Source organism: Onychostoma macrolepis, chromosome 25, assembly GCF_012432095.1.
Source record: "Onychostoma macrolepis isolate SWU-2019 chromosome 25, ASM1243209v1, whole genome shotgun sequence".
Classification (NCBI taxonomy): Eukaryota; Metazoa; Chordata; class Actinopteri; order Cypriniformes; family Cyprinidae; genus Onychostoma; species Onychostoma macrolepis.
In genome coordinates, this window is record NC_081179.1 from 7,826,552 (window position 1) to 7,851,124 (window position 24,573).

The 24,573-nt window shown below is 38.3% G+C and overlaps 1 long non-coding RNA gene across 2 annotated transcripts; it reads left to right on the forward strand.

Moving 5' to 3' along the window:
• Positions 1-13,575: 13,575 nt before the first annotated feature.
• On the forward strand, positions 13,576-21,349 carry LOC131534882 (uncharacterized). Of its 2 annotated transcripts, XR_009269452.1 has the most exons (4): positions 13,576-13,757; positions 16,510-16,939; positions 17,789-17,941; positions 20,296-21,349. It is a non-coding gene; the product is annotated as an uncharacterized LOC131534882 (long non-coding RNA). The 2 variants fall into 2 exon arrangements; XR_009269451.1 differs by having other exon boundaries at positions 16,510-17,941.
• The last annotated feature ends 3,224 nt before the right edge of the window (positions 21,350-24,573 follow it).

Sequence of the window (24,573 nt, forward strand, 5' to 3'; positions counted from 1 at the left end):
TCCAGATCTAGGAAGCACTTTCTGTGGATTCCATATTAGATGTACAATCCTTATGATTATCCTTATCATGCTACTGTATTTTTCACAAGCATGCAGTTGATTCTAGTAAATTGATGCAAATGGCTTCTCTGAAATCTCATGTAGTACTTTCAACTTTAAGTAAAATGTAAGAACATTACAGCTGTGTTCTAGCTTGAGTGCCCTGAAATCCTGATGTTTTCCCATGAAGTCTATCATTTTGTTTGGTACGAGTAAACAATTTTGGGACGAAGGCCCTGAACTCTTGCTTGCCCCCTGGCCGTTTCACAATAAAGCTGTTAGCACAAACTGCCAAACAAAATATGACTGACGCTGACCCCTGACCGGCAATAAACTGAACAATTTCCCTTACACTGCAAGATTCAGAGCTAAGCCACAAAGTGGACAATTACATTAGAGGCTTGTTTGAAGAGTGTGCCGACTAGTTTGCTAACAGCATCAAAGAGCAAAATGTAGGGTACAACGGGGCTAAAGGCCCCCCTTAAGAAAAAATGTGCTATTTACTGCGCCTAAAATTTATAGTTGCAGAAAAATGGAGCAAAAGATTTTGTGTGAAAATAAATCATTCAAGTTGTTTATTTTGTTTAAAAATCTTATAAATGTATGAGGTGGCAAGGGTGGCCTTTTACCCCACACACGGGGTAAAAGGCACACGGTATTGATAAAATAATATTCAGCTAAAATAATGTTTTTTAAAATAATGTCTAAGTTAATACTTGTTCAAAACAATCACTTTAGCAAAGTTTGTACTATTTTCTGCTTATTTTGAAAAATACATTTTAAAATACAGAAACAAAATCATTTTAAGTAAATAAGTAAAGATTCTGAAAGTATTGGAGACCCAATAATAATTGAATATATATTTACAGTAGTAACAACAAATGATATTTTATTATATGATATGATTACTATCATGTTTTTAAATATGATGGTTTCATTCTAAACATGGTGATTGACAAATGGAAAAGTCAGCGATCTATTAATTATCATGTTAATTACTGTGTGCCTTTAGCCCCAACTTTTGCCTTTTTACCCCATACTTACCATACTTTTACATATTCTTTTGCTTTAATTATCTTAAACAAAACTGAAAATCATAAAGAAGACCTTTGTCTCAAAATATATGCATTAATTTGAGTGATTCTCATTTGTTACTTAAATCTACAACATTTTAAAAAACATAAAATATTAGATCAAGTAAGCACAGAATCAACTTTGTGCTGCTGCGCGTGATCGCGTCAAAGATCAGATAAATATACACGTGCATCTTGAAAAGCGAATGTTTTGGGAAGTGCTAAGCCATGTTTTTGTGCCAGCTAGTGGTTTAGATTAAAATAATATCAAAGGCGCCTTTTACCCCGGGGCGCCTTTAGCCCCATTGCACCCTACAGTTTTGTGTGGACTGACACCAATCAAAAAGTGTTTTAAGATTACTCAGAAGATAGTCGTTTTCTCATAGACTGAATCGTAAGACTTTTGACTTCTATCAAGAGAGGGCATGTGTACTTAAAAGTGAAATGTGTAATTTCTTCACTGCTAGCAGCATGAAGCGGAACTCTATCTGTTTTAGTGGCTTGACTAACCCAGAATTTGGCAGTTTAAGATGGGACTTCCTGTTTGGTATTTCATATCTTAATGCATTTTTGATCACTTTTCTATGTTTTGTGGATTACAAAAGAGGATATTTTGAAAAATGTCTCCAATGTTGTTTTGGACCCCAATGACTGAAACAGTTTTCTTTTGTGTTTCAGAAGAATTCTGGTCAAACAGGTTTAGCAAGACATGAGGATGAGTAACAAAGACAAAATCTTAATTTTTGGGTGAACTATCCCTTTAAATTGCTTCAAAGTGATTGGGTCCCTGCCTTGTTGGACTGGAAAGGCCAAATCGTACAAAATCAGACAAAAAAAACAAACAAACAAACTTATTTTACTGTTAATGGGGGAATGTTAAATGCACATCACAGGCTTTACCAGTGGCAAACTGCTAAGGAGATAATTAGCATCAATGGTCCGCTTAGTTTAAATGGAATCAAGGCTTCCTGAACCTCATTTCTATGAGTCCCTGAGTTCTGCCCAAACTTAAATACTCTCCCGTTTGTGGATTTAGGTGGTGTAAATCCGATTCAATCCAATTCTGAGTTGAAATCACACAGTTTGGTGACTTACACAGTTGGCTGAGCTGCTATGACAATGAGATATGGGCATAAAGAAAATGTATTGATCCACAAGCAGCACAAGGCACACAGTTTTCTCAGTGCATGTATATAGGTGTGTTTTCTAATTTGTTTTAATATTAACCCATAGTGCTATTAATAAGCAACTTTCAAGGCATGACACAGCGTGTTTTATTTGTCAATGTTTAGAACTGGAATGGTAGCAGTCTAGTGAATTTACTCTAGGGCTCCTGAGAAAATTGGTTAATGTGAATCATGGATAGAAGACTTGCATGCGTATTTTTATTTGCTCTTACGTGCCTTTACATTGACAGTCTCTTTCCATTTTCCCACACATGGTTTCCTCAAGAGAGATGATTGTAACCCTCTCTCATCCCACTCCTGTGAAACGTGAACATATGCAAATACACTTGTAATTGAGTCTGCTGGGGGACTTGGCACTTGAGTGACAGTGAGGCTATGTCTCCTCTGTTGATTTCAAACGAGTACTTTTCTTCCTTGCTGTAAACAAGATACAAAACATTCAGCTGGTGCAGACGACATGGTGGGTTGTTCTTATTACAGAGAATGCAACACCTTCAATTGCGAACAAAATTGTTTCAGAGGAACATCGGTGTTGTTTCACTTGCTCTGCCACAAATACAGTGCGATGCTGTACACGGATTACAGCTGCTTTCTTTGAATCTCTGTCATCGTAATTCGCTGTGAGCATTGCACTGCTTGAATCACCCTGTAAATCATGTGCGGATCAACCCAATCAATGAGACTGATGCGAATTTACATCCGCTCACATTTTATGTCTGCTTTGACATTTATCCGAGGAAAGCTGTATTCCTGCTGCTTAGCAGTACAGTATGTATGCACACACGTGTGTGTGTGTGTGTGATTATCTGTTCTGTTATGTGTAGTGTAGTGAAGCTTGCCAATCTATTGCTTCACCCAAGCAAAAAGAGTCATTTTGTGTTGTACTCAAATAGTAATGCCTTTTTCTACAAATGCTGTAAATTTTGGTGTGCCAAGACAAAATGACATGTTGTTGTGAGATCTATTTGATATCTTATATTAGAATACATGTTAGAATAACTATTTTCAAACATAACATTTTCCATGAATGGGGAACAAAAGAAGTAGTGGATGAAGTGAATATTTACCTTGGATCACTTGAAAGAGAATATGAAAATGTATCCTCTCATTTGCTAAACTGCAGGTAAATACATTTTATCAAAAGACTACAAAAACACTTATGTACCACGATGAACCAAGTTACCTTGGTAATTTTATGGTGTTCTTTGAAGTACCATATTATATACATTACTGTTCAAAAGGTTGGGGTGAGCAAGTTTATTTTATTTATACATTTTTTTTCAAGGATGCATTGAATTGATCAAAGGTGGCAAAAATCTTCACTGTTTAAATGTTGTTCTTTTGAACTCTATTTATCAATGAATTTCTTGAGCAGCAAATCAGCATATTAGAATGATTTCTGAAGGATCATGTGACACTGGCGACTTCAATTCAATTCAAGTTTATTTGTATAGCGCTTTTTACGATACAAATCATTGCAAAGCAGCTTTATAGGAAATTAAGTTTCTACAATATATTTATATATTGTAGAAACTTAATATATTTAACTTGTGGAAAAATTTGGCAATTCTGTATATTGTCTGAGGGTTGGCATCCTCTGAGGTCCTCTGAGGGGTTGGCATCATCTCTCTGGACCAAAAGTCCAGTTTTGTGACCTTAGGGAGCGGGTTGGATTGTAGCGTGGTAGAAGACTAGTTTGGTACGCAGGAGCTAAACCATTTAGGGCCTTATAGGCAAGTAATAAGATTTTGTAACTGATACGGAACTTAATAGGGAGCCAGTGCAGAGACTGTAAAATTGGGGTAATATGATCATATATTCTTGAGCTGGTAAGGACTCTAGCCGCTGCATTTTGGATTACCTGTAGCTTGTTTATTGAAGATGCAGGACAACCAGCTAGCAGTGCATTACAATAGTCCAGTATAGAGGTCATGAATGCATGAATTAGCTTTTCTGCATCAGAAACAGGTAACATGTTTCGTAGCTTGGAAATGTTTCTAAGATGGAAGAATGCTGTTTTTGTAACATTGGAAATATGATTTTCAAAAGACAAGTTGCTGTCTAATATAACACCCAGATTTTTGACTGTAGATGAAGTAACAGTACATCCGTCTAGTTGCAAATTGTAATCCAAGAGATTCTGTGTACTGTTGTTTGGTCCAATAAGTAATATCTCTGTCTTATCTGAATTTAATAGGAGAAAATTATTGGTCATCCAATGATTTTTAACACACTCTTTTACATTTTTAACACACTCTGCAACCCTCTATGGACACCTTGGCAATTGAATCGCCACTGGCTAGTACATTTTTTAGTTTACTCGCCAGACTGATATACTACGTATGTATGTATATATGTATGCATGTATGTGTGTGTGTATGTATGTATGTATGCATATGCACCATTTTACAAACTTTAAAAATATTATATATATATATAGCTTTTTAAATATCTGAATACTCTTAACATCAGTTAGTCAAGCATTATAATATGATAATCAAGTAGGTCTATTATTTAATGATAGAACTTTAGTAATTAGAATTAAAACTTGGTAACCATGTATGAATGCATATTAGACATTTAGAAGAAGAATTCTATTAATAAGATCAATATAAAAAGCACTAAGGATTAATGAGCTTCTGGATTCATGAATATTAACCAGGTTGTCTGTGTTCGCTCGAACTGAGTTGCTGAAATCAAAACAGGGATGATAATAGGTGAGCGCCAGCCAATGAGATTGTCGTTTGCGCATTAGTTCTGCCCACTACCGGAAAACCCGGCAGCTCTTAAAAGCTGAAGAATTCCAAAAGGAACGCTGTTATTTTGACGGGAAAATACAACAAAGAATATCGTTTACATGTACCGCGTCAATTAAGCATGTTATGTTAGACTCTCTCGCTCTTTCTTTCTTTGAGACATGTGCCTTCACACTAGAGCTTATGGTACGTCACACACAGGTGCGCTGCACATCCATTCAGATGAACTGAATAATAGCACAGATCGCTTGACGGAGAGCGAAACTCTGAAGCGCTCAGTCATAGTGTTACATCTGTGCTAAACTTATATACTTAGCTTCCAACTCACACACTGGCGAGTAAAATCTGAGAATTTATTAGCCAGTGGCTATTATTAGTCATCATTTAGTCGTACGGAGTGAAATTTAGTCGCATATGCGAGCGATTTACTCACAATGTAGAGGATTGCTCTGTTAGCTTAGATAATTTAGAAGTTTCATCTGGTCTTGTTGAGATATATAGTTGAGTATCATCAGCATAACAATGGAAACTAATCCCGTATTTTCTAATAATATTACAAGGCAACATGTATATTGAAAATAGTAGAGGACCTAGGACAGATCCTTGTGGTACTCCATACTTTACTGGTGATAATTGAGATGACTCCCCGTTTAAATAATCAAAGTGGTAGCGATCTGACAGGTAGGATCTAAACCATTTTAAAACCTGCCCTTGAATACCCATATAGTTTTGTAATCGATCTATGAGTATGTCATGATCTATAGTGTCGAACGCACCACTAAGATCAAGTACAACTAGCAATGAGATGCAGCCTTGGTCTGACGCAAGAAGTAAGTCATTTGTAATTTTAACAAGTGCAGTTTCTGTGCTGTGATGGGGCCTGAAACCTGACTGAAATTCTTCACAGAGATAATTTTTTTGCAAGAAGGAGCACAATTGAGCAGACACAACTTTTTCTAAAATTTTAGACATAAACAGAAAATTTGAAATGGGTCTGTAATTTGCCAGTTCACTAGGATTTAGTTGTGGTTTCTTAATAAGAGGCTTAATAACCGCCAGCTTGAATGACCTAAAGATAACGATGAGTTAATAATATTGAGAAGCGGTTCTTCTGCTACAGGTAACAACTCTTCCAGTAATTTAGTGGGTACAGGATCTAATTGACATTGATAAGTTTATTTAGCTCTTCCTGTCGTATAGTTGTAAAGCACTGCAGTTTTTCTTTGGGTGCGATGAATGAAGCTGAAGGACTAGATGCCGTAGAATCTACATTTGTTATTGTATTTCTGATGTTATGTATTTTATCAGTGAAGAAATTCATAAAGTCATTATTATTAAACTGTGAGGGAATATTTAGATTGGGTGGCGTCTGGTTATTTGTTAGTCTAGCCACTGTGCTAAATAAGAACCTTGGATTGTTTTGGTTATTTTCTATGAGTTTGCAGATATGCTCTGCCCTGGCAGCTTTTAAAGCCTGTCTATAGCTGGACATACTGTTTTTCCACGCAATTCTAAAAACTTCCAAGTTAGTTTTTCTCCATTTGCCCTCAAGATTACGAGTTTCTTTTTTGAGAGAATGGGTATAACTGTTGTACCATGGCGCAGCACATTTTTCTCTAACCTTTTTCAATTTGATGGGGGCAACAGCTTCTAATGTATTAGAGAAGATAGTGCCCATGTTGCTAGTCATTTTGTCTAGTTCATGTGTATTTATGGGTACACAGAGCAGTTGAGATAAATCAGGCAGGTTATTTGTGAATCTGTCTTTAGTGGCTGGAACAATAGTTCTGCCCAGATGATAACGCCGAGCCATATAGTTAATATCAGTAATACGCAGCATGCACGATACAAGGAAATGGTCAGTAACATCATCACTTTGAGGTACGATATCTATTTCAGTAAGATCAATTCCATGTGATATAATTAAATCTATTATATGATTAAAACGATGAGTGGGCCTGGTGATGTTTTGCTTGATTCCAAAAGAGTTTATTAGGTCAGTAAACACAAGTCCTATAACGCAACAGTTGTATTATCAATGTGAATGTTAAAATCTCTGACAATTAGTGCTTTATCAACATTAACCAATAGGTCTGAGAGGAAATCTGCAAATTCTTTTAGAAAATCGCCAGAGCAAGAGATAGGAGAGATCTAACAGTGTAACATTAAGCAGAAGTATTTCGAATGAGTTAAACCTTTATCCTGTTTTCTGAGTATCATTGAGAATATCACTATATATTGTTGCAACCCCGCCACCACGACCAGTCTGACGGGGCTTATGCTTATAACAGTAGCTTGGTGGAGTAGACTCATTTAGACCAATATAATCATTTGGTTTAAGCCAGGTTTCAGTCAAACAGAGTACATCAAATCTATTATCTGTGATCATTTCATTTACAATAACTGCTTTGAGTGTGAGTGACCTAATGTTTAGAAGCCCAAGCTTTAAAAATTGTTTTTGTTCATTTATTTTGCATTTTTCTGGTTTAATCACGATCAGATTTTTTCTAGATCCTGCATTAAATTTATATTTTGACCTCACTATTCGGGGAACAGACACAGTCTTTATAGATTGGACAACGCAAGTACTTCTATAATTTAAGTGGGTAGAATAAAAGTCAGCATAGCAGTTATTTGAGAATTTGCTTACTAGTCATATGGAGCGTAGCGTCCTGAAGATGCTGTCTGACAGGAGTTCCGCTCTGACTCTGCTGGGGTGCAGGCCATCAGCATGGAAAAGTCTAGGACGCTCCCAGAAAAGATTCCAATTATTAACAAAGAGCAGTTTCTGTTCTTTACACCATGACAATAACCATTCATTTAAAGCAAAAAGTCTTCTGAACCTTTCATGTCCTCGTCGATACGTGGGAAGTGGTCCTGACACGATGATCGTGGTCGCGGGCGATGTGCTGCGTACCGTCTCAATCAGGCTCCTGAAGTCCCTAGGGATGTGCCGAACAAGGCTTTTGAAGCAGTGAGGCTTTTACAACAAACTGCATTGATGCTTCGAAGCTTTTGACACAGTGCTCTACTCTACACCAACTGTATCTTTTAGATGTTTTGTTCATTGGGATGTCATGGTAAAATTTAATTATGTATTTAATAAGCATGTGTCATTAGCAAGGCGGCATGTGTATGTGCAGCGATAGAGTTTCCAAAATTTATTGTATTTTGCACAATACAATGACAATAAAGACTTTGTTCTTCATTTTTACTTGCATCAAACTTGTGTCTTTTCACCTTCTAAATAGAATGTTTAATACGGCAATAAATTAGGCCTACGTCATTTTTCATTGCACCATTTTTGTCTTCCTTACAAAAGAACAAAAACATGCTCATTTGCACAAATGCAATTATTGCATTTAATATATCTTGAAATAACATATTTTTCTCGCCAATGTGAGCTGTTTACAAGCAGCAAAAATGTTTGTGGTTAAGGAAGGACAGTGGACAGGACAGTTTTGGGAACAGTGGTTGAGCCTGCAAGGTGTTTTAATTTTCATTCAGTCAACAGACATTCACATATCATTGTTTTTAATAGTAGTATTATAATTAACAACGATACACCACGTAAAAACACTACATACATATAGGTATGCTGACTGATATAACTATAACATTGCACTAAATGTTAATCTTCTTCACCAGTCAGGTTAATCTTCTTCACCAGTCAGGAACCTAGGTGTGCTGTTCGATAGCAATCTTTCATTTGAAAGCCATGTTTCTAGCATCTGTAAAATTGCGTTTTTGCATCTCAAAAGCATATCTAAATTGCGACCTATGCTCTCAACGTCAAATGCAGAAATGTTAATTAATGCGTTTACGACCTCAAGGTTAGACTATTGTAATGCTTTATTGGGTGGTTGTTCTGCACGCTTGATCAACAAACTACAGTTAGTCCAAAATGCAGCAGCTAGAGTCCTTACTAGAACCAGGAAATATGACCATATTAGCCCGGTTCTGTCAACACTGCACTGGCTCCCTATCAAACATCGGATAGATTTTAAAATCTTGTTAATTACTTATAAAGCCCTGAATGGTTTAGCTCCTCAGTACTTGAGCAAACTCTTATCCAGAGGTGGGTAGTAACGAGTTACATTTACTTGAGTACATTTTTTGGGTAACTAATACTTTTAGAGTATATTTAAAAATGGTTACTTTTACTCTTACTCAAGTACATTTTGTGAAAAAAACGGTACTTTTTCTTAGTTACTGTGGGCGACGCTCCTCTCGTTACTTTATCTTAATGCAATATTATAAGTTATAAATCCTTCAATTTATTCCAAGCGCGCCGTCTACTTTTTTTTTCTGGGCAATGAGCGATGCCCATTCGCGAATGATTCATTCTTTTGAGTCAATTCTGTTCGAAGGCTTGATCAAACCAGTTGGCAGACCAGTGAATCGGTTCGTGAATCAGTTTGAATGATTCGTTCAGTTCCCTGCCGCACGCGCTGAGTCAGTTCTCACTCAGAGTTGTAACATCAGGAGCGTTGAAGACGTGGCTTTGGATCTACAGTCAGTTGAAAGCAAATCTGCAAAGGCTATGGTTTGCTAGCTATGAAGATCTTTATTAGACGAACACCGCGTGTGCTGTCGGTTCCACAGGTATAGATTCGATTACAATACACGATACCACTATGACATTACCAGTTTGTTGTACATGTAGGCTACCTTACAAATTAAATACATTGTATAATTTATTCATTAAATAAGCTGTCACAGAGTATGAAATAAACCCGCCAAACCCGCGTTAGTTCCAGGAGGAATGCCTTGCCTAGACTAGACACAATTAATACTGATATTTTCACAATATTTACGCTTGCAGAAATAAAGGCTACATTTGTTTACATTTTGCAGAACAGACGGAAGAAGATCCGTCAATGTGCATTTGTTTCGTTATGTTCAGATGTTCTGTAGCGGTCATGTGATGAGTTTTCACTCTTCTCCGTGTCAGAGGTTATATACACATTCATAAAACATAATTAAACTTTAAAATATTATTTAATTTAACTCAGTGATGCAAATCAGAATTTGTATCAGCTGTTACTCCAGTTTTCAGAGTCATATGATCTTCAGAAATCATTCAAATATATTGATTTATTACCAGTGTTGTTGAAAAAATAAAAAAAATAAATAAAAAACAGCATATGCTGGTTAGGTGTGTTTTGAAGCTGGAATGCTGGTTCATGCTGGTCATGTGCTGGTCTTGAGCTGGTCGGACCAGCACATGACCAGCTCAAACCAGCATCCCATGCTTCAAAACATACCTAACCAGCATATTCTGTTTTTTCAACAGGGAACAGTTTTGCTGCTTAATATTTTTTGGAACCTGTGACATTTTGTTCAGGATTCTTTTATGAATAGAAAGCTGAAAAAGAACAGCGCTGATAATAAATCAGGCTGATAAAAAAATCAGATTTGCATCACTGAAATAAATTACATTTAAAAAAATACATTAAAAGTATTTTGAACGGCTGTGTGTGTGTGTGTGTCTGTGTGTGTGTGTATGTATGTATATACAATTTTATTTAAATGTCTATATATCTAAATAAAAATAGACTATATTCAGTATATGATCCAAAGTAGTAACTAACTACTTAAGTAGTTTTTTTATCCAATACTTTTTTACTCTTACTCAAGTAACTATTCAGACTATTACTTTTACTTGAGTAAATATTTCTTCAAGTACTTTTACTTTTACTTGAGTACAGTTTTTGGGTACTCTACCCACCTCTGCTCTTATCACATTATAGTCCTCCACGTCCAATGCGTTCTCAAAACTCTGGCCGTTTGATAATACCTAGAATATCAAAATCGACTGCGGGCGGCAGATCCTTTTCCTATTTAGCACCCAAACTCTGGAACAATCTACCTAACACTGTTCGGGAGGCAGACACACTGTCAGTTTAAATCTAGATTAAAGACCCATCTCTTTAACCTGGCGTACACATAACACACTAATACGCTTCTATTATTCAAATCCGTTAAAGGATTGTTAGGCTGCATTAATTAGATCAACCGGAACCGGGAACACTCCCCATAACACACGATGTACTCGTTACATCGTAAGTAGAATGGCATCTACGCTAATATTTGTCTGTTTCTTTCCTATTCTGTTTCTCAGTCCGTATCCGGTCAGATGGTGGATCAGCACCAAGAGATGATGTCTGCAGCCCTGATCGTTAGCAGAGACCAGGACACCCAGATGACCCCCAGAGACATATCCCCATTGAAGACCTCGATTAAAATACAATAAAACTAAAAATATAATAAAATACCTAACTACATAATACTACTATTGTTAGAAATTGCAACAAAATTAAAATAGAAATATAAACTTTTGAACTGCGGGTTTCGTCTGGTCAGAGGAGAACTGGCCCCCCGACTGAGCCTGGTTTCTCCCAAGGTTTTTTTTTTTCCTCCATTCTGTCACAGAAGGAGTTTTGGTTCCTTGCCGCTGTCGCCTCTGGCTTGCTCAGTTGGGGACACTTAATTTCTAGCGATTATCGTCGATTTGATTGCACAGATACTATTTAAACTAAACTGAGCTAGACAATGACATCTCTGAATTCAATAATGAAATGCCTTTAACTGAAAATTGAGTGTTTAATCTTATCATTATACATTACATTACTGACACTCTATCCTCTATTGTTAAAAGCGCTATATAAATAAAGGTGACTTGACTTGACTTGACTAAATGGATCGTGGGTATCGCGCAATCGACGCACTTTGTATTTGAGCCAAGCGTGACGCGTCAGTGAGGTAACGAAGCTTCGTTTTCACAGGTCATGTGACAGCCTCATTTCAAGCAATGCTCCGGAACACTTTTTCGAAGCACTAGTGTGTAGGGCTGTCCGATTCCGATTCTGATTCCGATTCCTGGTTCTGGAATCGATGGGATTCAATCCCTCTGTTGTTTTCGATTCTTGTTTTTTTAGATTGAAGGAACCTAATCTCGCCATGCTGCAGGATATAAAGTATCCTTCTTATAATATGAAGCTTTATTTAAAAAAAATTACAATACATTTCTATAGCTCTGATTGATTTTTAAATTGTAATTGTCTGCTTTGCCCGTGAAATTAGTCATAGCTCACTGCTCAGCATGTCCCTGTTTATTGCATGAATTGAACAAGACATGAAGTGTCTAAAATAAATGTGCACAGTTCATCTGAATGACGAAGTTTACTTTGACTGTATTCTTTGCGCAAAATTAACAAACTGTACACTGAAACAAAATAACCAGAACATTAACAATAACACTGATAGAGCTCGTGGTTTATCTGTCAATCAGATGCACTCTCAGCCAGTGATATGCTCGTGACGTTTTCTTTTAGAATTATCATCGGCTGATAGAAATAAAAAATAGTATTTTTGATGGAAATAAGAACAAGACCCTCGATCACGTCATGATCTATTCTGTCGTGCAGCTCAAAATTGAGGCCAACATAAGCCAGATCCACGAGATGGGTATAAACGGAGGTCGGAGCCAGCTCCAAATGAGCGGGTCAGCTCCAAATGGGTTGGGCCTTGTTAATATGCCCTACACCAAACCCAACCCTAAACCTACCCTCCCACTTAGAGCTGTCCCAACCTACTTGCGGCATAAGTCCCTCCCACTTGGAGGTCTCCGGGCTGCAGCGATACTTGGATACTTGAGATACACTGTAAAATAACCTCTGAATCTTTTTTTTTTTTGAACTGGCTCATTAAAGTCTATCCGAAAGAACCTTTTCGTGGAAAGGAATCAGACTTCTAATCACTTTTAGCAAGCATGAGGCGAAGGGCAATAAAAATATAAAAATGAAATAGATTTTACATATAAAAAGAATGATCTTTTATCTCATAACTCTCGTAATTACGGATTTTATCGAGCATGAAGGAGGTGAATGGTGCTTCTCAAACAGAAGGCTGCATTCTGAAATTCATATGATCTCAGTACCGACTCGTTTTCTTTCAGTTTATTTTCGTGAATTTAAATGTGTGCAGCCTTCATGGGATGCAGCCTTCCGTTCGAAAGGCACCCATAAGCTTTATTGAACTGAAAAAGGCTCTGAATAAGGAGTCGATTCTTCTTGATGGAATCGACTCTCGATTCCCAACGCCTCGGAATCAATTCTTTCTAGTGTGTCGACAGTAGGTGTCAATCTACCCATCCCTAGAAGTTCCTCTTCAGTGTCTCTGTCTGTCGCAGCTTGGTGTTGTTAATCCCCGCGTGCAGCACGACAGCGCCGATGCTCTCGTTGCCTTCAGGATCGCGGGTATTTGCACACAAACATCGAGAACACGAGCACCAGGGAAACAGTGAGTGTGCACTTTACCTTCAGCTAATGTAGCATGGATGTGCCGGACGATGAAGTCTCTGATGTTCACAGCGTTGCGTTCTATCTCGCGGAGGGGAGCGAAGCGGTTCTGGGTGGAGATCTCGAAGGCCGGAAGCGGCGGAGGGGGAGAGGTCATGCTGGTGCACCCAGGGTCCGTTGTGTCCCGGTGCCAGAGTGAAGGACATCTGGGAAGATCGCGTCCTGGGTGTGCGGGGCCTGTGCAGAGAAACGCATGGAGTAGAGGTGGTGGGAGTGTTAGCAGCGTGCTGTATACTTACCCCAGACTTGTGAGCGTCAGCCCGGGATGTTTCCAGCGCAGCTCTCCACTCTCCACCAGGTCGCGGATCTGCTTGAACGCATCCTCACCTGCACTCAAAGGTAGACACAAATCCGCCATTAAAGCAAGTAACAGTGAAACAATGGTAATGTGTGTGAATGGAGTATTAGCAGTGTAAGCAAGATTAGCGGCAACCACGCTGGTGATGCTAATGGGCTATAAGCTAATAGTGGACTCGGGAAAACAAAATAAAACTAGTGATAACAATGCGCTCTGATTGTTTTTGTTGTAGAATACGACAGGGGATATATTCACACGTTATAGAAATGAAAATTATGGTATATAAAATTGATTTTAAGATAGAAAATAGACGATAAAGAATTAACTTGACGGAGCTCAAACTCAGAACACGCGGCAGCAACAAACAGGAAGTCATAAAACTTGAGTCATAAGACTTGAGTAATGATGCTGAAAATTCAGCTTTGCCATCAATTAAAATATTGAAAAAAGATTTTGTAATAGAAAACGTCAAGATGTCAAGATTTTTGAAGATGTCAAAAAGTGGTATTGCCAACTGATGCCGTCTGTGCCATGTAGTTTTTTTTTAACAAATCGCTAAAAATATGAAAAGTGCCTTAACTGTAGCTAGCTGCATGTCTCCTCTAAAGCGTAATTTAGCCTATTAGGACATTTGGCCCATTCAGCATTTGTAATTTATTCTAATTTAGTCCAAATTCAGGCCTTATTTTTGCATCCCATTTGTGGACTATGTCCAAAGTATAATTGAGGTCATAAAGGGAAATTTTCTTACATCTGTCAGAGAAGACCATGCATTAAAATGTTCCTAAAATTATAAAGAACTATAATTTAATTAAACAAACAGTTTCACTAAATTGTGGTGACTTCTATGTGAACAAAACCTATTAGACTGTGAATGAGAAAATAGCAAGTTTCACAGGTGACCCAAATGTACAACCTTTACAATTACATTGAGGCACTGAATTGCTGATCATTGTGTGCAAAAAATAAGCGTTTAAATTAGACACCCTTTGGTAGTTAGCCTCTATACTTGTGTGCAGCAAAGTAAGATACATATTAGTTCATTTTTAGCAACAGACATGCTGTCATGATGCTCTTTTTTCTAAGCAGTTTTGATATATTGATAACATAAAAGTGAACGTCTGTGACAGAGTGCACATAACCCTCCCTCTCTGTTGATGTTTGCTGGTTCTCTGACTGTGAGAAACCATGAAATGCTAATTACTTTTCGACACAAACTCCGTGGAGAGATGTTAGATCAACAGTAAATAAACTGTGGAGATAAATAAGAACCTGTTTACATTTCTGTTTACATGCTTTCAATCTTTACTCCACAAGCTTTCGGTTTCGATAAACACATCCTTGCCTTGATCCTTGACCTTGATGTAATTAATCTTTGTCTCAGCTCATAAATCTGGACTGGACCATTCAAATTAGGGTTAGATATTTCAACGGTGGCTTGTTTTTGCTGAAACCTGATCACCGGTGGGTCCCTTAGAACCTTTGGTTCGTAAATCCAGTTCCTCTACCTTAGAGTGACCTGGTACTCTTCAGCTGCGGTGCTTATTTCATCTGGGTGGTACTGGAAGGCAGAGAGTGGTACAGCCCCAATGCTACTCCCATCCTAATTTGCAGCTTTTAGTTGTTCATTAGCATGGTAATTAGGCTGCTGGGAGATGCAGAGGCAAAATTTATACCTGACAGTTTCAGTGCATTGCGTATGATGTGGCGGGCATGCAGGCAAAATGTGCGTGGGTGTGCATTCGAGTTCGGGAGGGGTGCGGGATGCTCGTTCCTTCTAATGAAGCAGAATTTTTGCTGAAGACAGGCCTCCGTTAATGGAATTTGATCCTAATTATTAGATTGCATTACATGCAAACATAGGGGACCTTTTTTCGGAGCCGGCTTCCTGCCATTATGGTCTCTGTTTATCTGTTTGCGCCGTTCGAGCTGGCCTCCCTCTCTTGCTCCTGTTTTCGCTCATTACGTGCTATATCAAAATTATCTCTGGTGTCACAGGACAGACGGATTGTGTTTGAGGGCACCACACTGGTAGCAATGGCCCGTGATGATGCCGGTAATTAGGATGGAACTGTGGCTAATACTCATAAATATGACCCCTGACAAATGCATTTACACAGCTGAAGTTGTTCCATATACAGATATCCATCTGCCCTTCATTGTTAGGTTGCAAAATAGTCATGTTGAATAGTTTCTGGCTTTTGCTCAACCAAATGAGAAGGTCATTTTTGCGACAGCATTTATTTATGAATTTTTCCTGTTTATTTCTAAGAAAAGTGGACGTTTTTTTGAATTTACGTTAGAGAGCATTACTGCGTATCGAACCTTAACCCGTATATATATTCTCATCGCCAACCAGCCAGTCAGGGTTTTGATGAGATTTATCGATAAACAGTTTTTGTTTCCGTGACACACTGCAGTTCAGCCTTGAGGAGAATTGTGACTAATGTTTTTGTCTTCGTCCGCTCTCTTTATGTGTGACCAGCCATTTACATCTGAAGGAACAGGAATATTGGCCGAGCATTCTGTATTAATTGATTCTCAGCAAGCTTGTGCCCTCAACTACACAAAAAGATTTGCAGTGGATTCATATTTGAGACATGCATTTTCTGTAAAGTTGCTTTGAAACTTGTACATGAATTTAAGTATCCTAATATTTAGGATATCAGAAATAAGTCGAACTACTGACAGAGTGAATTTACCTTGTAATTCAAAACTGAATTAAAATCACAGATTGAATGCATAAATATCGTTGTTACCAGTGCCTAACTGCAATAAATTTCACCTCCACAGGTTTGGGATTCACCTGGATGTCATAAAATACTTCACCGATTCTGAAAAACAAGACGTCTGCTCTTGCTAAGATAAGTTGTTAGCCAGCCCCACATTTGGACACCCATCTCTCTCCGTAGATGACCGCAGCAATAAGGTTGTCAAAACACTCTTCAGCACTATTTCACACACTTCGTGCCTGACTGCGACGTCACAAAATGCGGCTGGAGTGGAGTTGAGTGCTGTTTCTGGACGATGGACAAACAGATACAAGCACTAGACAATACCAGAGTGCAGAGGCCCGAATGCTGACAAGGGGGCCGATGGACGGCTTTAAGTGGCAATTTCCATATTTTTCTGCATGGTTTCCTCTCTGGCTGGGTTACCATGGTGTTTCTGTCAGTGCCAATGATGAAATCTGCCAAAGACCTCTTGCTAACGCACCGGAGAGGTAATTTGGGGGACAGCTGCTCTGGGTGAGGGAGGCTTGGCTTCATCAATGTGGCTTTTATACAAAAAAGCATTTCTCTCCTGGTCCCGAGGCAAAAAACCGCTGCGCAAATGGATGCATGTTGTGCAAAGTGTGATATTACGTGACTTGCGGGTGGAGTGTTTTTGAAACATGCATGTAATATAGATGCTACATTTAGTTCATTTTGGTGCGCGTTTCTTTGGAAGTTTGGGTTTCCTTCCAAAATACACATGCATCTTTGGGTTAAAAAAAGAGCTTGTGGAATGTTTGATGGCATGCATCATTGACAATGACAAAATGTGAAAATTGTTTGGAGGAGCCGTGTTAAATATTCATGAGATGGCTTTTCAAGGTGGGCAAAGACAAGGGAATCCATCATTCGCTTTGAAAATGCAGTGATGCTATTAGGAGATAAATATTTATTACCGGTTCATGTACGCTGCAGCTTGAGAAAACAGCAGATTCGGATGCAACATCACCGCTGACCGCCAGTAGGTAACTATTGGAGAATCTGTGACACCTTCAGTGTCATTAAACCAGGTGTCGGCTGTATCCGTACAAGCGGGGTCAAAGAAAATACCTGATGTACTTCACTTGAAGGCTCGATCACTTCCTCTTTTCTATCTCTTCACTTTCGACTCGTCAGAGAAGTCTTATTGTGTTCTCCACCGCTCTTGGCTTTCTATCTTGACCGCTCTCTTTCTGGGCTTCATTACACAGGCTGTCCAAGTCTGAAATTGAGGTTACTTTGGACAAGGGCACAATCATTCTTTCGAAGCACGCTGAACTTGCGGCAGCCCCGATCTTCTTCGTTTGTGTGTTTGGCAGGTTTTGCACTTGATAAAAGACCTGCAGACGTCTTCAGAGTTGGAATGGAGCACCTAACGCCAAGAGTCCCAGAGCAAGAGGGGTGCCTGCGACCGCAGAGAGGCTGTCAGCTGCAGAAATGAGAAATCTTGCACTCCTGGAGAGACCTCTTAGGTGAGTGGAAATGTTTTCTGCTCCGCCTCATCCGTGTGGGGTGTTTTCTCGAGATGTGGGCCGCATCCGTTTGGCCGACCTTCAACGGGAAAAGATAATAGATCTTTCCTGCTGGCTGCTGTGGAAGTTCACCAGCGAGTTTGCTGGTGGGGAACATCCATCACGTCCCTGTTGCGTGTTTTAAACATGTATGAACTGTGACTGATGGTTCCGCCAATACACCGATCCTCATTCTACTGAGATCAAAACCAGGTTCGACCTCTCAGAGGTTTATAAAAATGAGTAACGCTGCACCACAAATAGAAACGACCACTTCTCGTACATCAGCAGGTGTGGGGCGTGGGACACAAATAGATTACGGCAATAAAGAAAGGAAGACTGAAAGGGTTAGATGACTTGGTAATGACCTTTTGATTAACCAGTGAAAGTGAAATAAATACAAACTTCAGTTAGACATAAAAATGTCTGCTCAAAGAAGAAAGGGCAGGAACCTCTACAGATTTGGTTTGTCAAGACACCTAAGGGATTAATAATGTGTTATTCTCAACCAAGATTGGTTCTGTTCCCAGTTTCATTCCACATAGGTTCCATCAAGAGCTCTTCGATCTTGACATTTCAGTTTTTTCCTTCAAAGAAAGTCAAGAATAAAGGCAATTTAATACCCAAACCACTGTGGAATTCAATTAATTAGTTGTCTATATACACTTGAGGCCTTTTCCCTAGAAAGTAATTATGAACCGCTATCGATTGCAGTCATTACCTTAATTAATTCACTAAATTTATCATGTTAAAAGATTACAGAAGATTAGAGATTTACTCTTTTGCTCGATGGTGTATCTTCTTGGCATGCAAGGTGTTCTTCAGATCAGTTAAACGAAGTGACGACTAAACTCTTTTCTTAAACGTTCGTCTTTGTCCAATGCTCAGTAATTAATGTCGATTGCTATGAAGGTTCAGCGCAGGTACCAGCTTAACAAAACAATCAAGTGGTGTATTTTGAGATAGGCTCTAGCGTTAGCTTAGCTGCTGGGGCATGAAGTACTTATCCAGCTCTTGCTCGGCCTGCCAATTCCCGTGGCCCTTGAGGAATCGATAGTGTTTGAACCCTCGCCATCATGGCAGGCCTCTGCCACCACACACATGGTACAACAGATCAATTCTCCTCTCGGCCTGCCCAGAAACACGGCCGATGGGTTTTATTTGTTAGGGTATATCATTTCACTGGTCTACTACTTACTGAATACTGTGTGCTCTGTGTGCTGCCCACTTAGTAGTAGTTGGTATTTGTAATATGCTACATTGTCAAATGACTATCACTTTTAATTCACCTTTATTATTTTACTTAAATTTATTATTTATCTTTCATTAGTCAGTTTTGAGTAAAATGATTCTGAATGAATGACTTTTTGAATTGTTTTAATGATTCGTAACCTTACTGTTTGACCAACCTAGTAAAAATATATACTAAAATGTATTTGGAATACATTTATTTTATGCTAAATATACTATAAATATATTTACTTATTCATGTACTTAATAAAAAATACCCTACAATTGGTCTTGTACTTGAACTAATTTTGCTCTTAATGCACTTTAATTGTGCAAAAGTAGTGCTGAGGTCCAACTAAAGACATACTGAAGTACATTTGATTGTGCTAAAGTGGAACTATTGCAAGTATACTTCAGGTACACTTCAAATATCCTGCATTTAAAGATATTATTCAAAGATCATACAATCCTCATCAATAGTGACATTAAAACACGTTATGTGCATTGTGCACAAGTAGTGCTCCGAATAAAGTTTCATTACTGTATAACTTTTATATCAGTAAGTCTTGAGAGATGTCAGTAAATATGTTAATAGATTTGAACAATACTTGGAATAAATGTATTTTAAATATATTACTTTTTTATCTATCTATCTATCTATCTATCTATCTATGTTTTCCAAATATTTCTTCCTCTGAAGTACTAAAATAATCATTAATGGAATCATTAAAGAACTAGAATCATTATTTGTTATGACTCCCGTCCCTACTCCATGTTAATGCCAATAGTTTTGAAATGAATTATTCAACAAGCACATATGGCTGGTGTTTGAGTGTCCGCATACATTTGGCCATACAGTTATGATTCCATTAAAGCACTAAAAATAAAACTCCAGTGATGCATCTTGCCTTTGAAATCCATTTTTAAGAGCTTTTTTTCTTTCCCTGGTGTTCCTTGCAGCACAATAGTCATCGAACGTCTCGAGTAGCCGATCTCCTGCACGCATTTATCATTTCCACACCCTCCACGTCTGTACTGTACCTCTGAGGAAGATATGTTTGCTAGAGCTCTTTTCTCTCTTTCAGTTGACAGGTGTGTGTGTGTTTATGTGTGGGAAAGAGCTGGGAGAATCCTGTTGTGATCGATTGACGCCGTTGACAGATGTACGCCAGCGAGGAGAATGCTAAACTGAGGCTGGCATTACTAAATTAACACTTCCCAAATTGATCTGCAGGGGCAGCTTTAAGACACCGATCTCAGGCCTCCGCAAACAGTGTCATCTGCCACCATCTTTCCCATGTAACCTCTGGGAATAATGCGCCAGAATCGATGGGGCGGATTCCGGCATCACAGCCCACCCTCCTCTCTGGTTGTATTAGACGAGGGCAGGAACGTGGGAGGAGGAAGAGAGGGAGAAAAGCACGACTGAGAAGGCCATTATGGAACAAAGAATGTATCCTCATGAGCAGGCAGCGGGGTCGGAGACGGCGCAAATGAGAGAGCCGACATGGCCATTCCTGGGGCCTCATTACCTTAATGGAGAACCATCGGTTCTGCTAGGGTTTCTCGAAAATCTCCCCTGACACGATTGCTTTCCTCTCTCCGCACAGCCTTAACGGTGTCAAATGAAGAGGGAGAGAAAGAAAGAAAGAGACAGAAGCAAGAGCTAGCCGAGCGGTTTGGTGAATTGCAAGGGAAGATTTGTGCGTTCGGTACAGTAATAAGGTCTTGATTGGGACTGGAATCCGCCGTCGTACTTTATAAAGTCGCCTGTGGTTGACACTGCGGCCTTAGACGATGGGAAATCGTGTAAGCACTGGTTGGGATTTCTCAGCAAAGGCAGAGAACAAACATTAGGATAGATTTAAAGCACTATGATGGGCTAAATTGCTTTATGGTTTAAAGGGTTAGTTCAACCAGAAATCAAAGTTTTTTCATCATTTACTCGCCCTATCCTTCATTCCATACCCAAATGATTTAGATGTAGAACTAAATGAGATATTTAGCAGAATGTTGTGGGTCCTCTTTTCCAAGTGAAAGGGGACAGATACTGTCAAGTTCCAAATTTGAATAAGATAACTTTGTGTATTGCGGTTGGTTTTCTGTGATGTTTCCTGCATTGCAATTTGGCATGCAATACATGTAATAGTAAGAAAAAGATTGAAAATGTGATTTTATTTTTTTTTTATTCACTTATTTATTTACTTTTTATTGTTTAGATTTATTGTTTTTCATTTATTTATTTTTCACATTTATTTTTATTTGTTGTTTTACATTATTGTTTTAAATTAGTTTTATTTATTCTAGCAGTCTTGACAGCATTAGTAAGAATTTGTTGAAAACATTTATTAAAATGTGTTTATTCATTTACTGATTAACATCTAGTGCTCAGTTTTAATGAACAAAACATTTGTAAAGGAAACTTTGCATTTAATGGTAAATATAAATATAAATATATTTTCTACATTGCAACTTGAGATGTAATACATGACAATGTGTGTAAGGTCTGTTTTGGGGTTCTTTCGTGTTCTGTTTTCATGTCTTTTAATTTGTAATTGTTTCATGCTGTTAGTGTCATGCTTCCCTTCCCTTCATGCTATTTGTTCCTCTGTTCATTGTGTCATGTTCTGATTGGTTGTCCAGGTCATGTGTCTTGTTTCCCATTGGTTTGTTCATGTCATGTGACCATCTTTGTTTGCTATAAGTAGCCATGTCCTTGCCTTTGTTCCTTGTCGCATATTGAAGTTGTAACCCAGTCAAGTCAAGTCAAGTCTTTTGGATTACTTTGTAAATAAACTGCACTTGGGTTCTCGCTACGCTCACCTCCAGTGGATGAATCGTTACAATGTGTATAATGATATAACAGTGACAGTCCTGGAAGCATGAATAAGAATCTATAGAAAAAAGCATTTAATTATTTGTTTATTATTTTACATTTCCTGTTTTATTTAATGTGATTTTATGTATGTATATTTAACTTATTTATAGTTTTTTCTATATTTGTTGTTCATAAAATTTATTAAAACATTTGTAAAGGTGTTACATTTAATGAAAATATATATATATATATATATATATATATATATATATATTCAATTAAATATTAAACTACTGCAGAAATCCTTGTGACACATGCATGTGACATTCCGCTATACTCTTTCTTTTGTGTTCCAGGGAAATAAGAAAAATGCATGGATTGAGGGTGAGTAAATAATGACTGAATTTAACTCCTCAACCCTGTAACTATTCAAGAAAGTGACATTTCAGTGCCCTTTTAGAAATGGTTTGGTAAATTCATGCAATGGGAAGTGTCAGAAATAATGATGAAACTCATCCTCACCTTAACCTGCATTTATTGCTTGTCCATGCTGTTATTGCCTGTGAGTCAGCTACGTTTCTGCAGGCCATCTTCAGCTGGTGGATGTTGTTAAGCGACAGCGAAATGACATCACAGACAGCACGCAATAAGCCGTTGATTCGGTGACCCAGTCTCGAGGATGTTTTTGTTTCTTCACTTACATTGTGAAGGGCATCTTTTATGTTGTTATCTGGGAAAGAATGTGGCATTTTTATCAACGAGCTTCCCCACTACACATTTTGCCCCACAGCTTTAAAATTAGACCTAGCCGTGGCAAACGAAAAAGAAAAAGAGAACCTTCAGAGAGCGGTAGAAGTCCTTGAATGCTGGCCGTTGGTTTTCATTTGGGAATTTAAGAGAAGATAAGAGAAAACTACTTGGCGGGGAACGAAAAGAGAACAAGTTCTTACAGTTTAGCAGTTTATAATCAGCACTAATGAGGCCTACATCTTTTATGTGCAACTATAGAATCATTTCACTCGGGTAACAGATGGTAACCTTGGCAAATATGATATATATTTAAGGGTATTATGATTCAGGACTTCAAACCGAAGCTAATTAATGCTGCTTATGGGGTTATATATCAGCGGCAAATAAGGATGTGCTCACCTTATTGTCTCTCTCAGCATTGATCTGAGTGTTTTGGATTACCTTCAATTTGATTTAAACAGGCCAATATGACATCATTCACACACAAGCAGGAAACGGCCTGATAAATCAAGGTGCTGTTGGCACCTTCAGGGGTTTTCTTAAGATTCAGACTCGAGTCGAATGACCCTGCGCTCGCTCTCTCTCTCTGAAAATTTCCCCGGCGTAGTCGCTCCCCTTACAATACAGCGGCATCATCAATAGTCATTTATAGGAGGGACGCTTTCCACACCGATAGATGCAATGAAGATTCATAGCTGCCATTTGAATGTGGATGTGGGCAGGTGTGTGCACGCGTGCACTGGAGATGAGGATGAAAATGGCACGCGCATACGCTCGCCGTCTTCCTTTTTGGTAATGTGGCCTCGCTTGTCCAGCGAAGGCAGAGAGAGATCTGGAAAGTGGGAATAAATCTCTGTTGTGTTGTACAGGTGTGAAGCCAGATTTGAGGGTGATGTGGAGGTCTGTTGAAGGTCAGTAAAACGTCATGCTTACACCTGCGCAAGCATCCATTCCCGAGATACATCCATGTTCATCTAATGGCATTAAAGTGGTAGATGCCCTTTAACATTGATTCAGAACAAGCCACTTTTCCTCACTTTCTGAATCTGCTGTGACACAGCAAAAGAATTCATATTTTGCTTGAGCTTTAAATGTGAGTTTGCAGTCTAAATTGAATGTGATGGGATAAAATGACCATTTATTGGCAAATAATGGAATTTTATTTTGATTTGTCCTTATGAGCTGCAAAAACAAACATACAGCGTGATCTGAGTAGTCCGATTTACGAACAAATGAATCTTGGGAGCGAGTTCTCTTTAGCGAATCATTTTAGTAAATTTAAAACATGCAATGTTATTCATTTAGTCCGATTAATTAACAAATAAATATTGTGGGCCGGTTCTTTGTAGTGAATCAGAAATGTATAGCGCAATCAGTGTAGTCTGTTTCATGAAACAAATGAATCTTGTAATCTGGTTCTTTTTAGTAAATCAAAACATACAAATGTTACCAGTTATTTCGATTCCTGCACAAATGACTCTTTTGAGCAAGTTCTTTTTAGTGACTCAAAAACATACAACATTATAATTTCAGTCTGATTTCATGAACAAATTAATCTTGTTGAATCAGAAACATACAATGCAACCAGTACTGTCCAACTCGCAAGCACATGAATATTGTTGGTTCTTTTTACTGCATCAAAAACATACACCGCTACCAGTGTAGTCCATTATAGAAACAAATGACTCTTATAGGCAGGTTCTTTTTAATGAATCAAAAACACACACATATAGCGCAACCAGTGTAGTGTGTTTCATGAAACAAATCAATCTGGTGATATGGTTCTTTTGTAGTG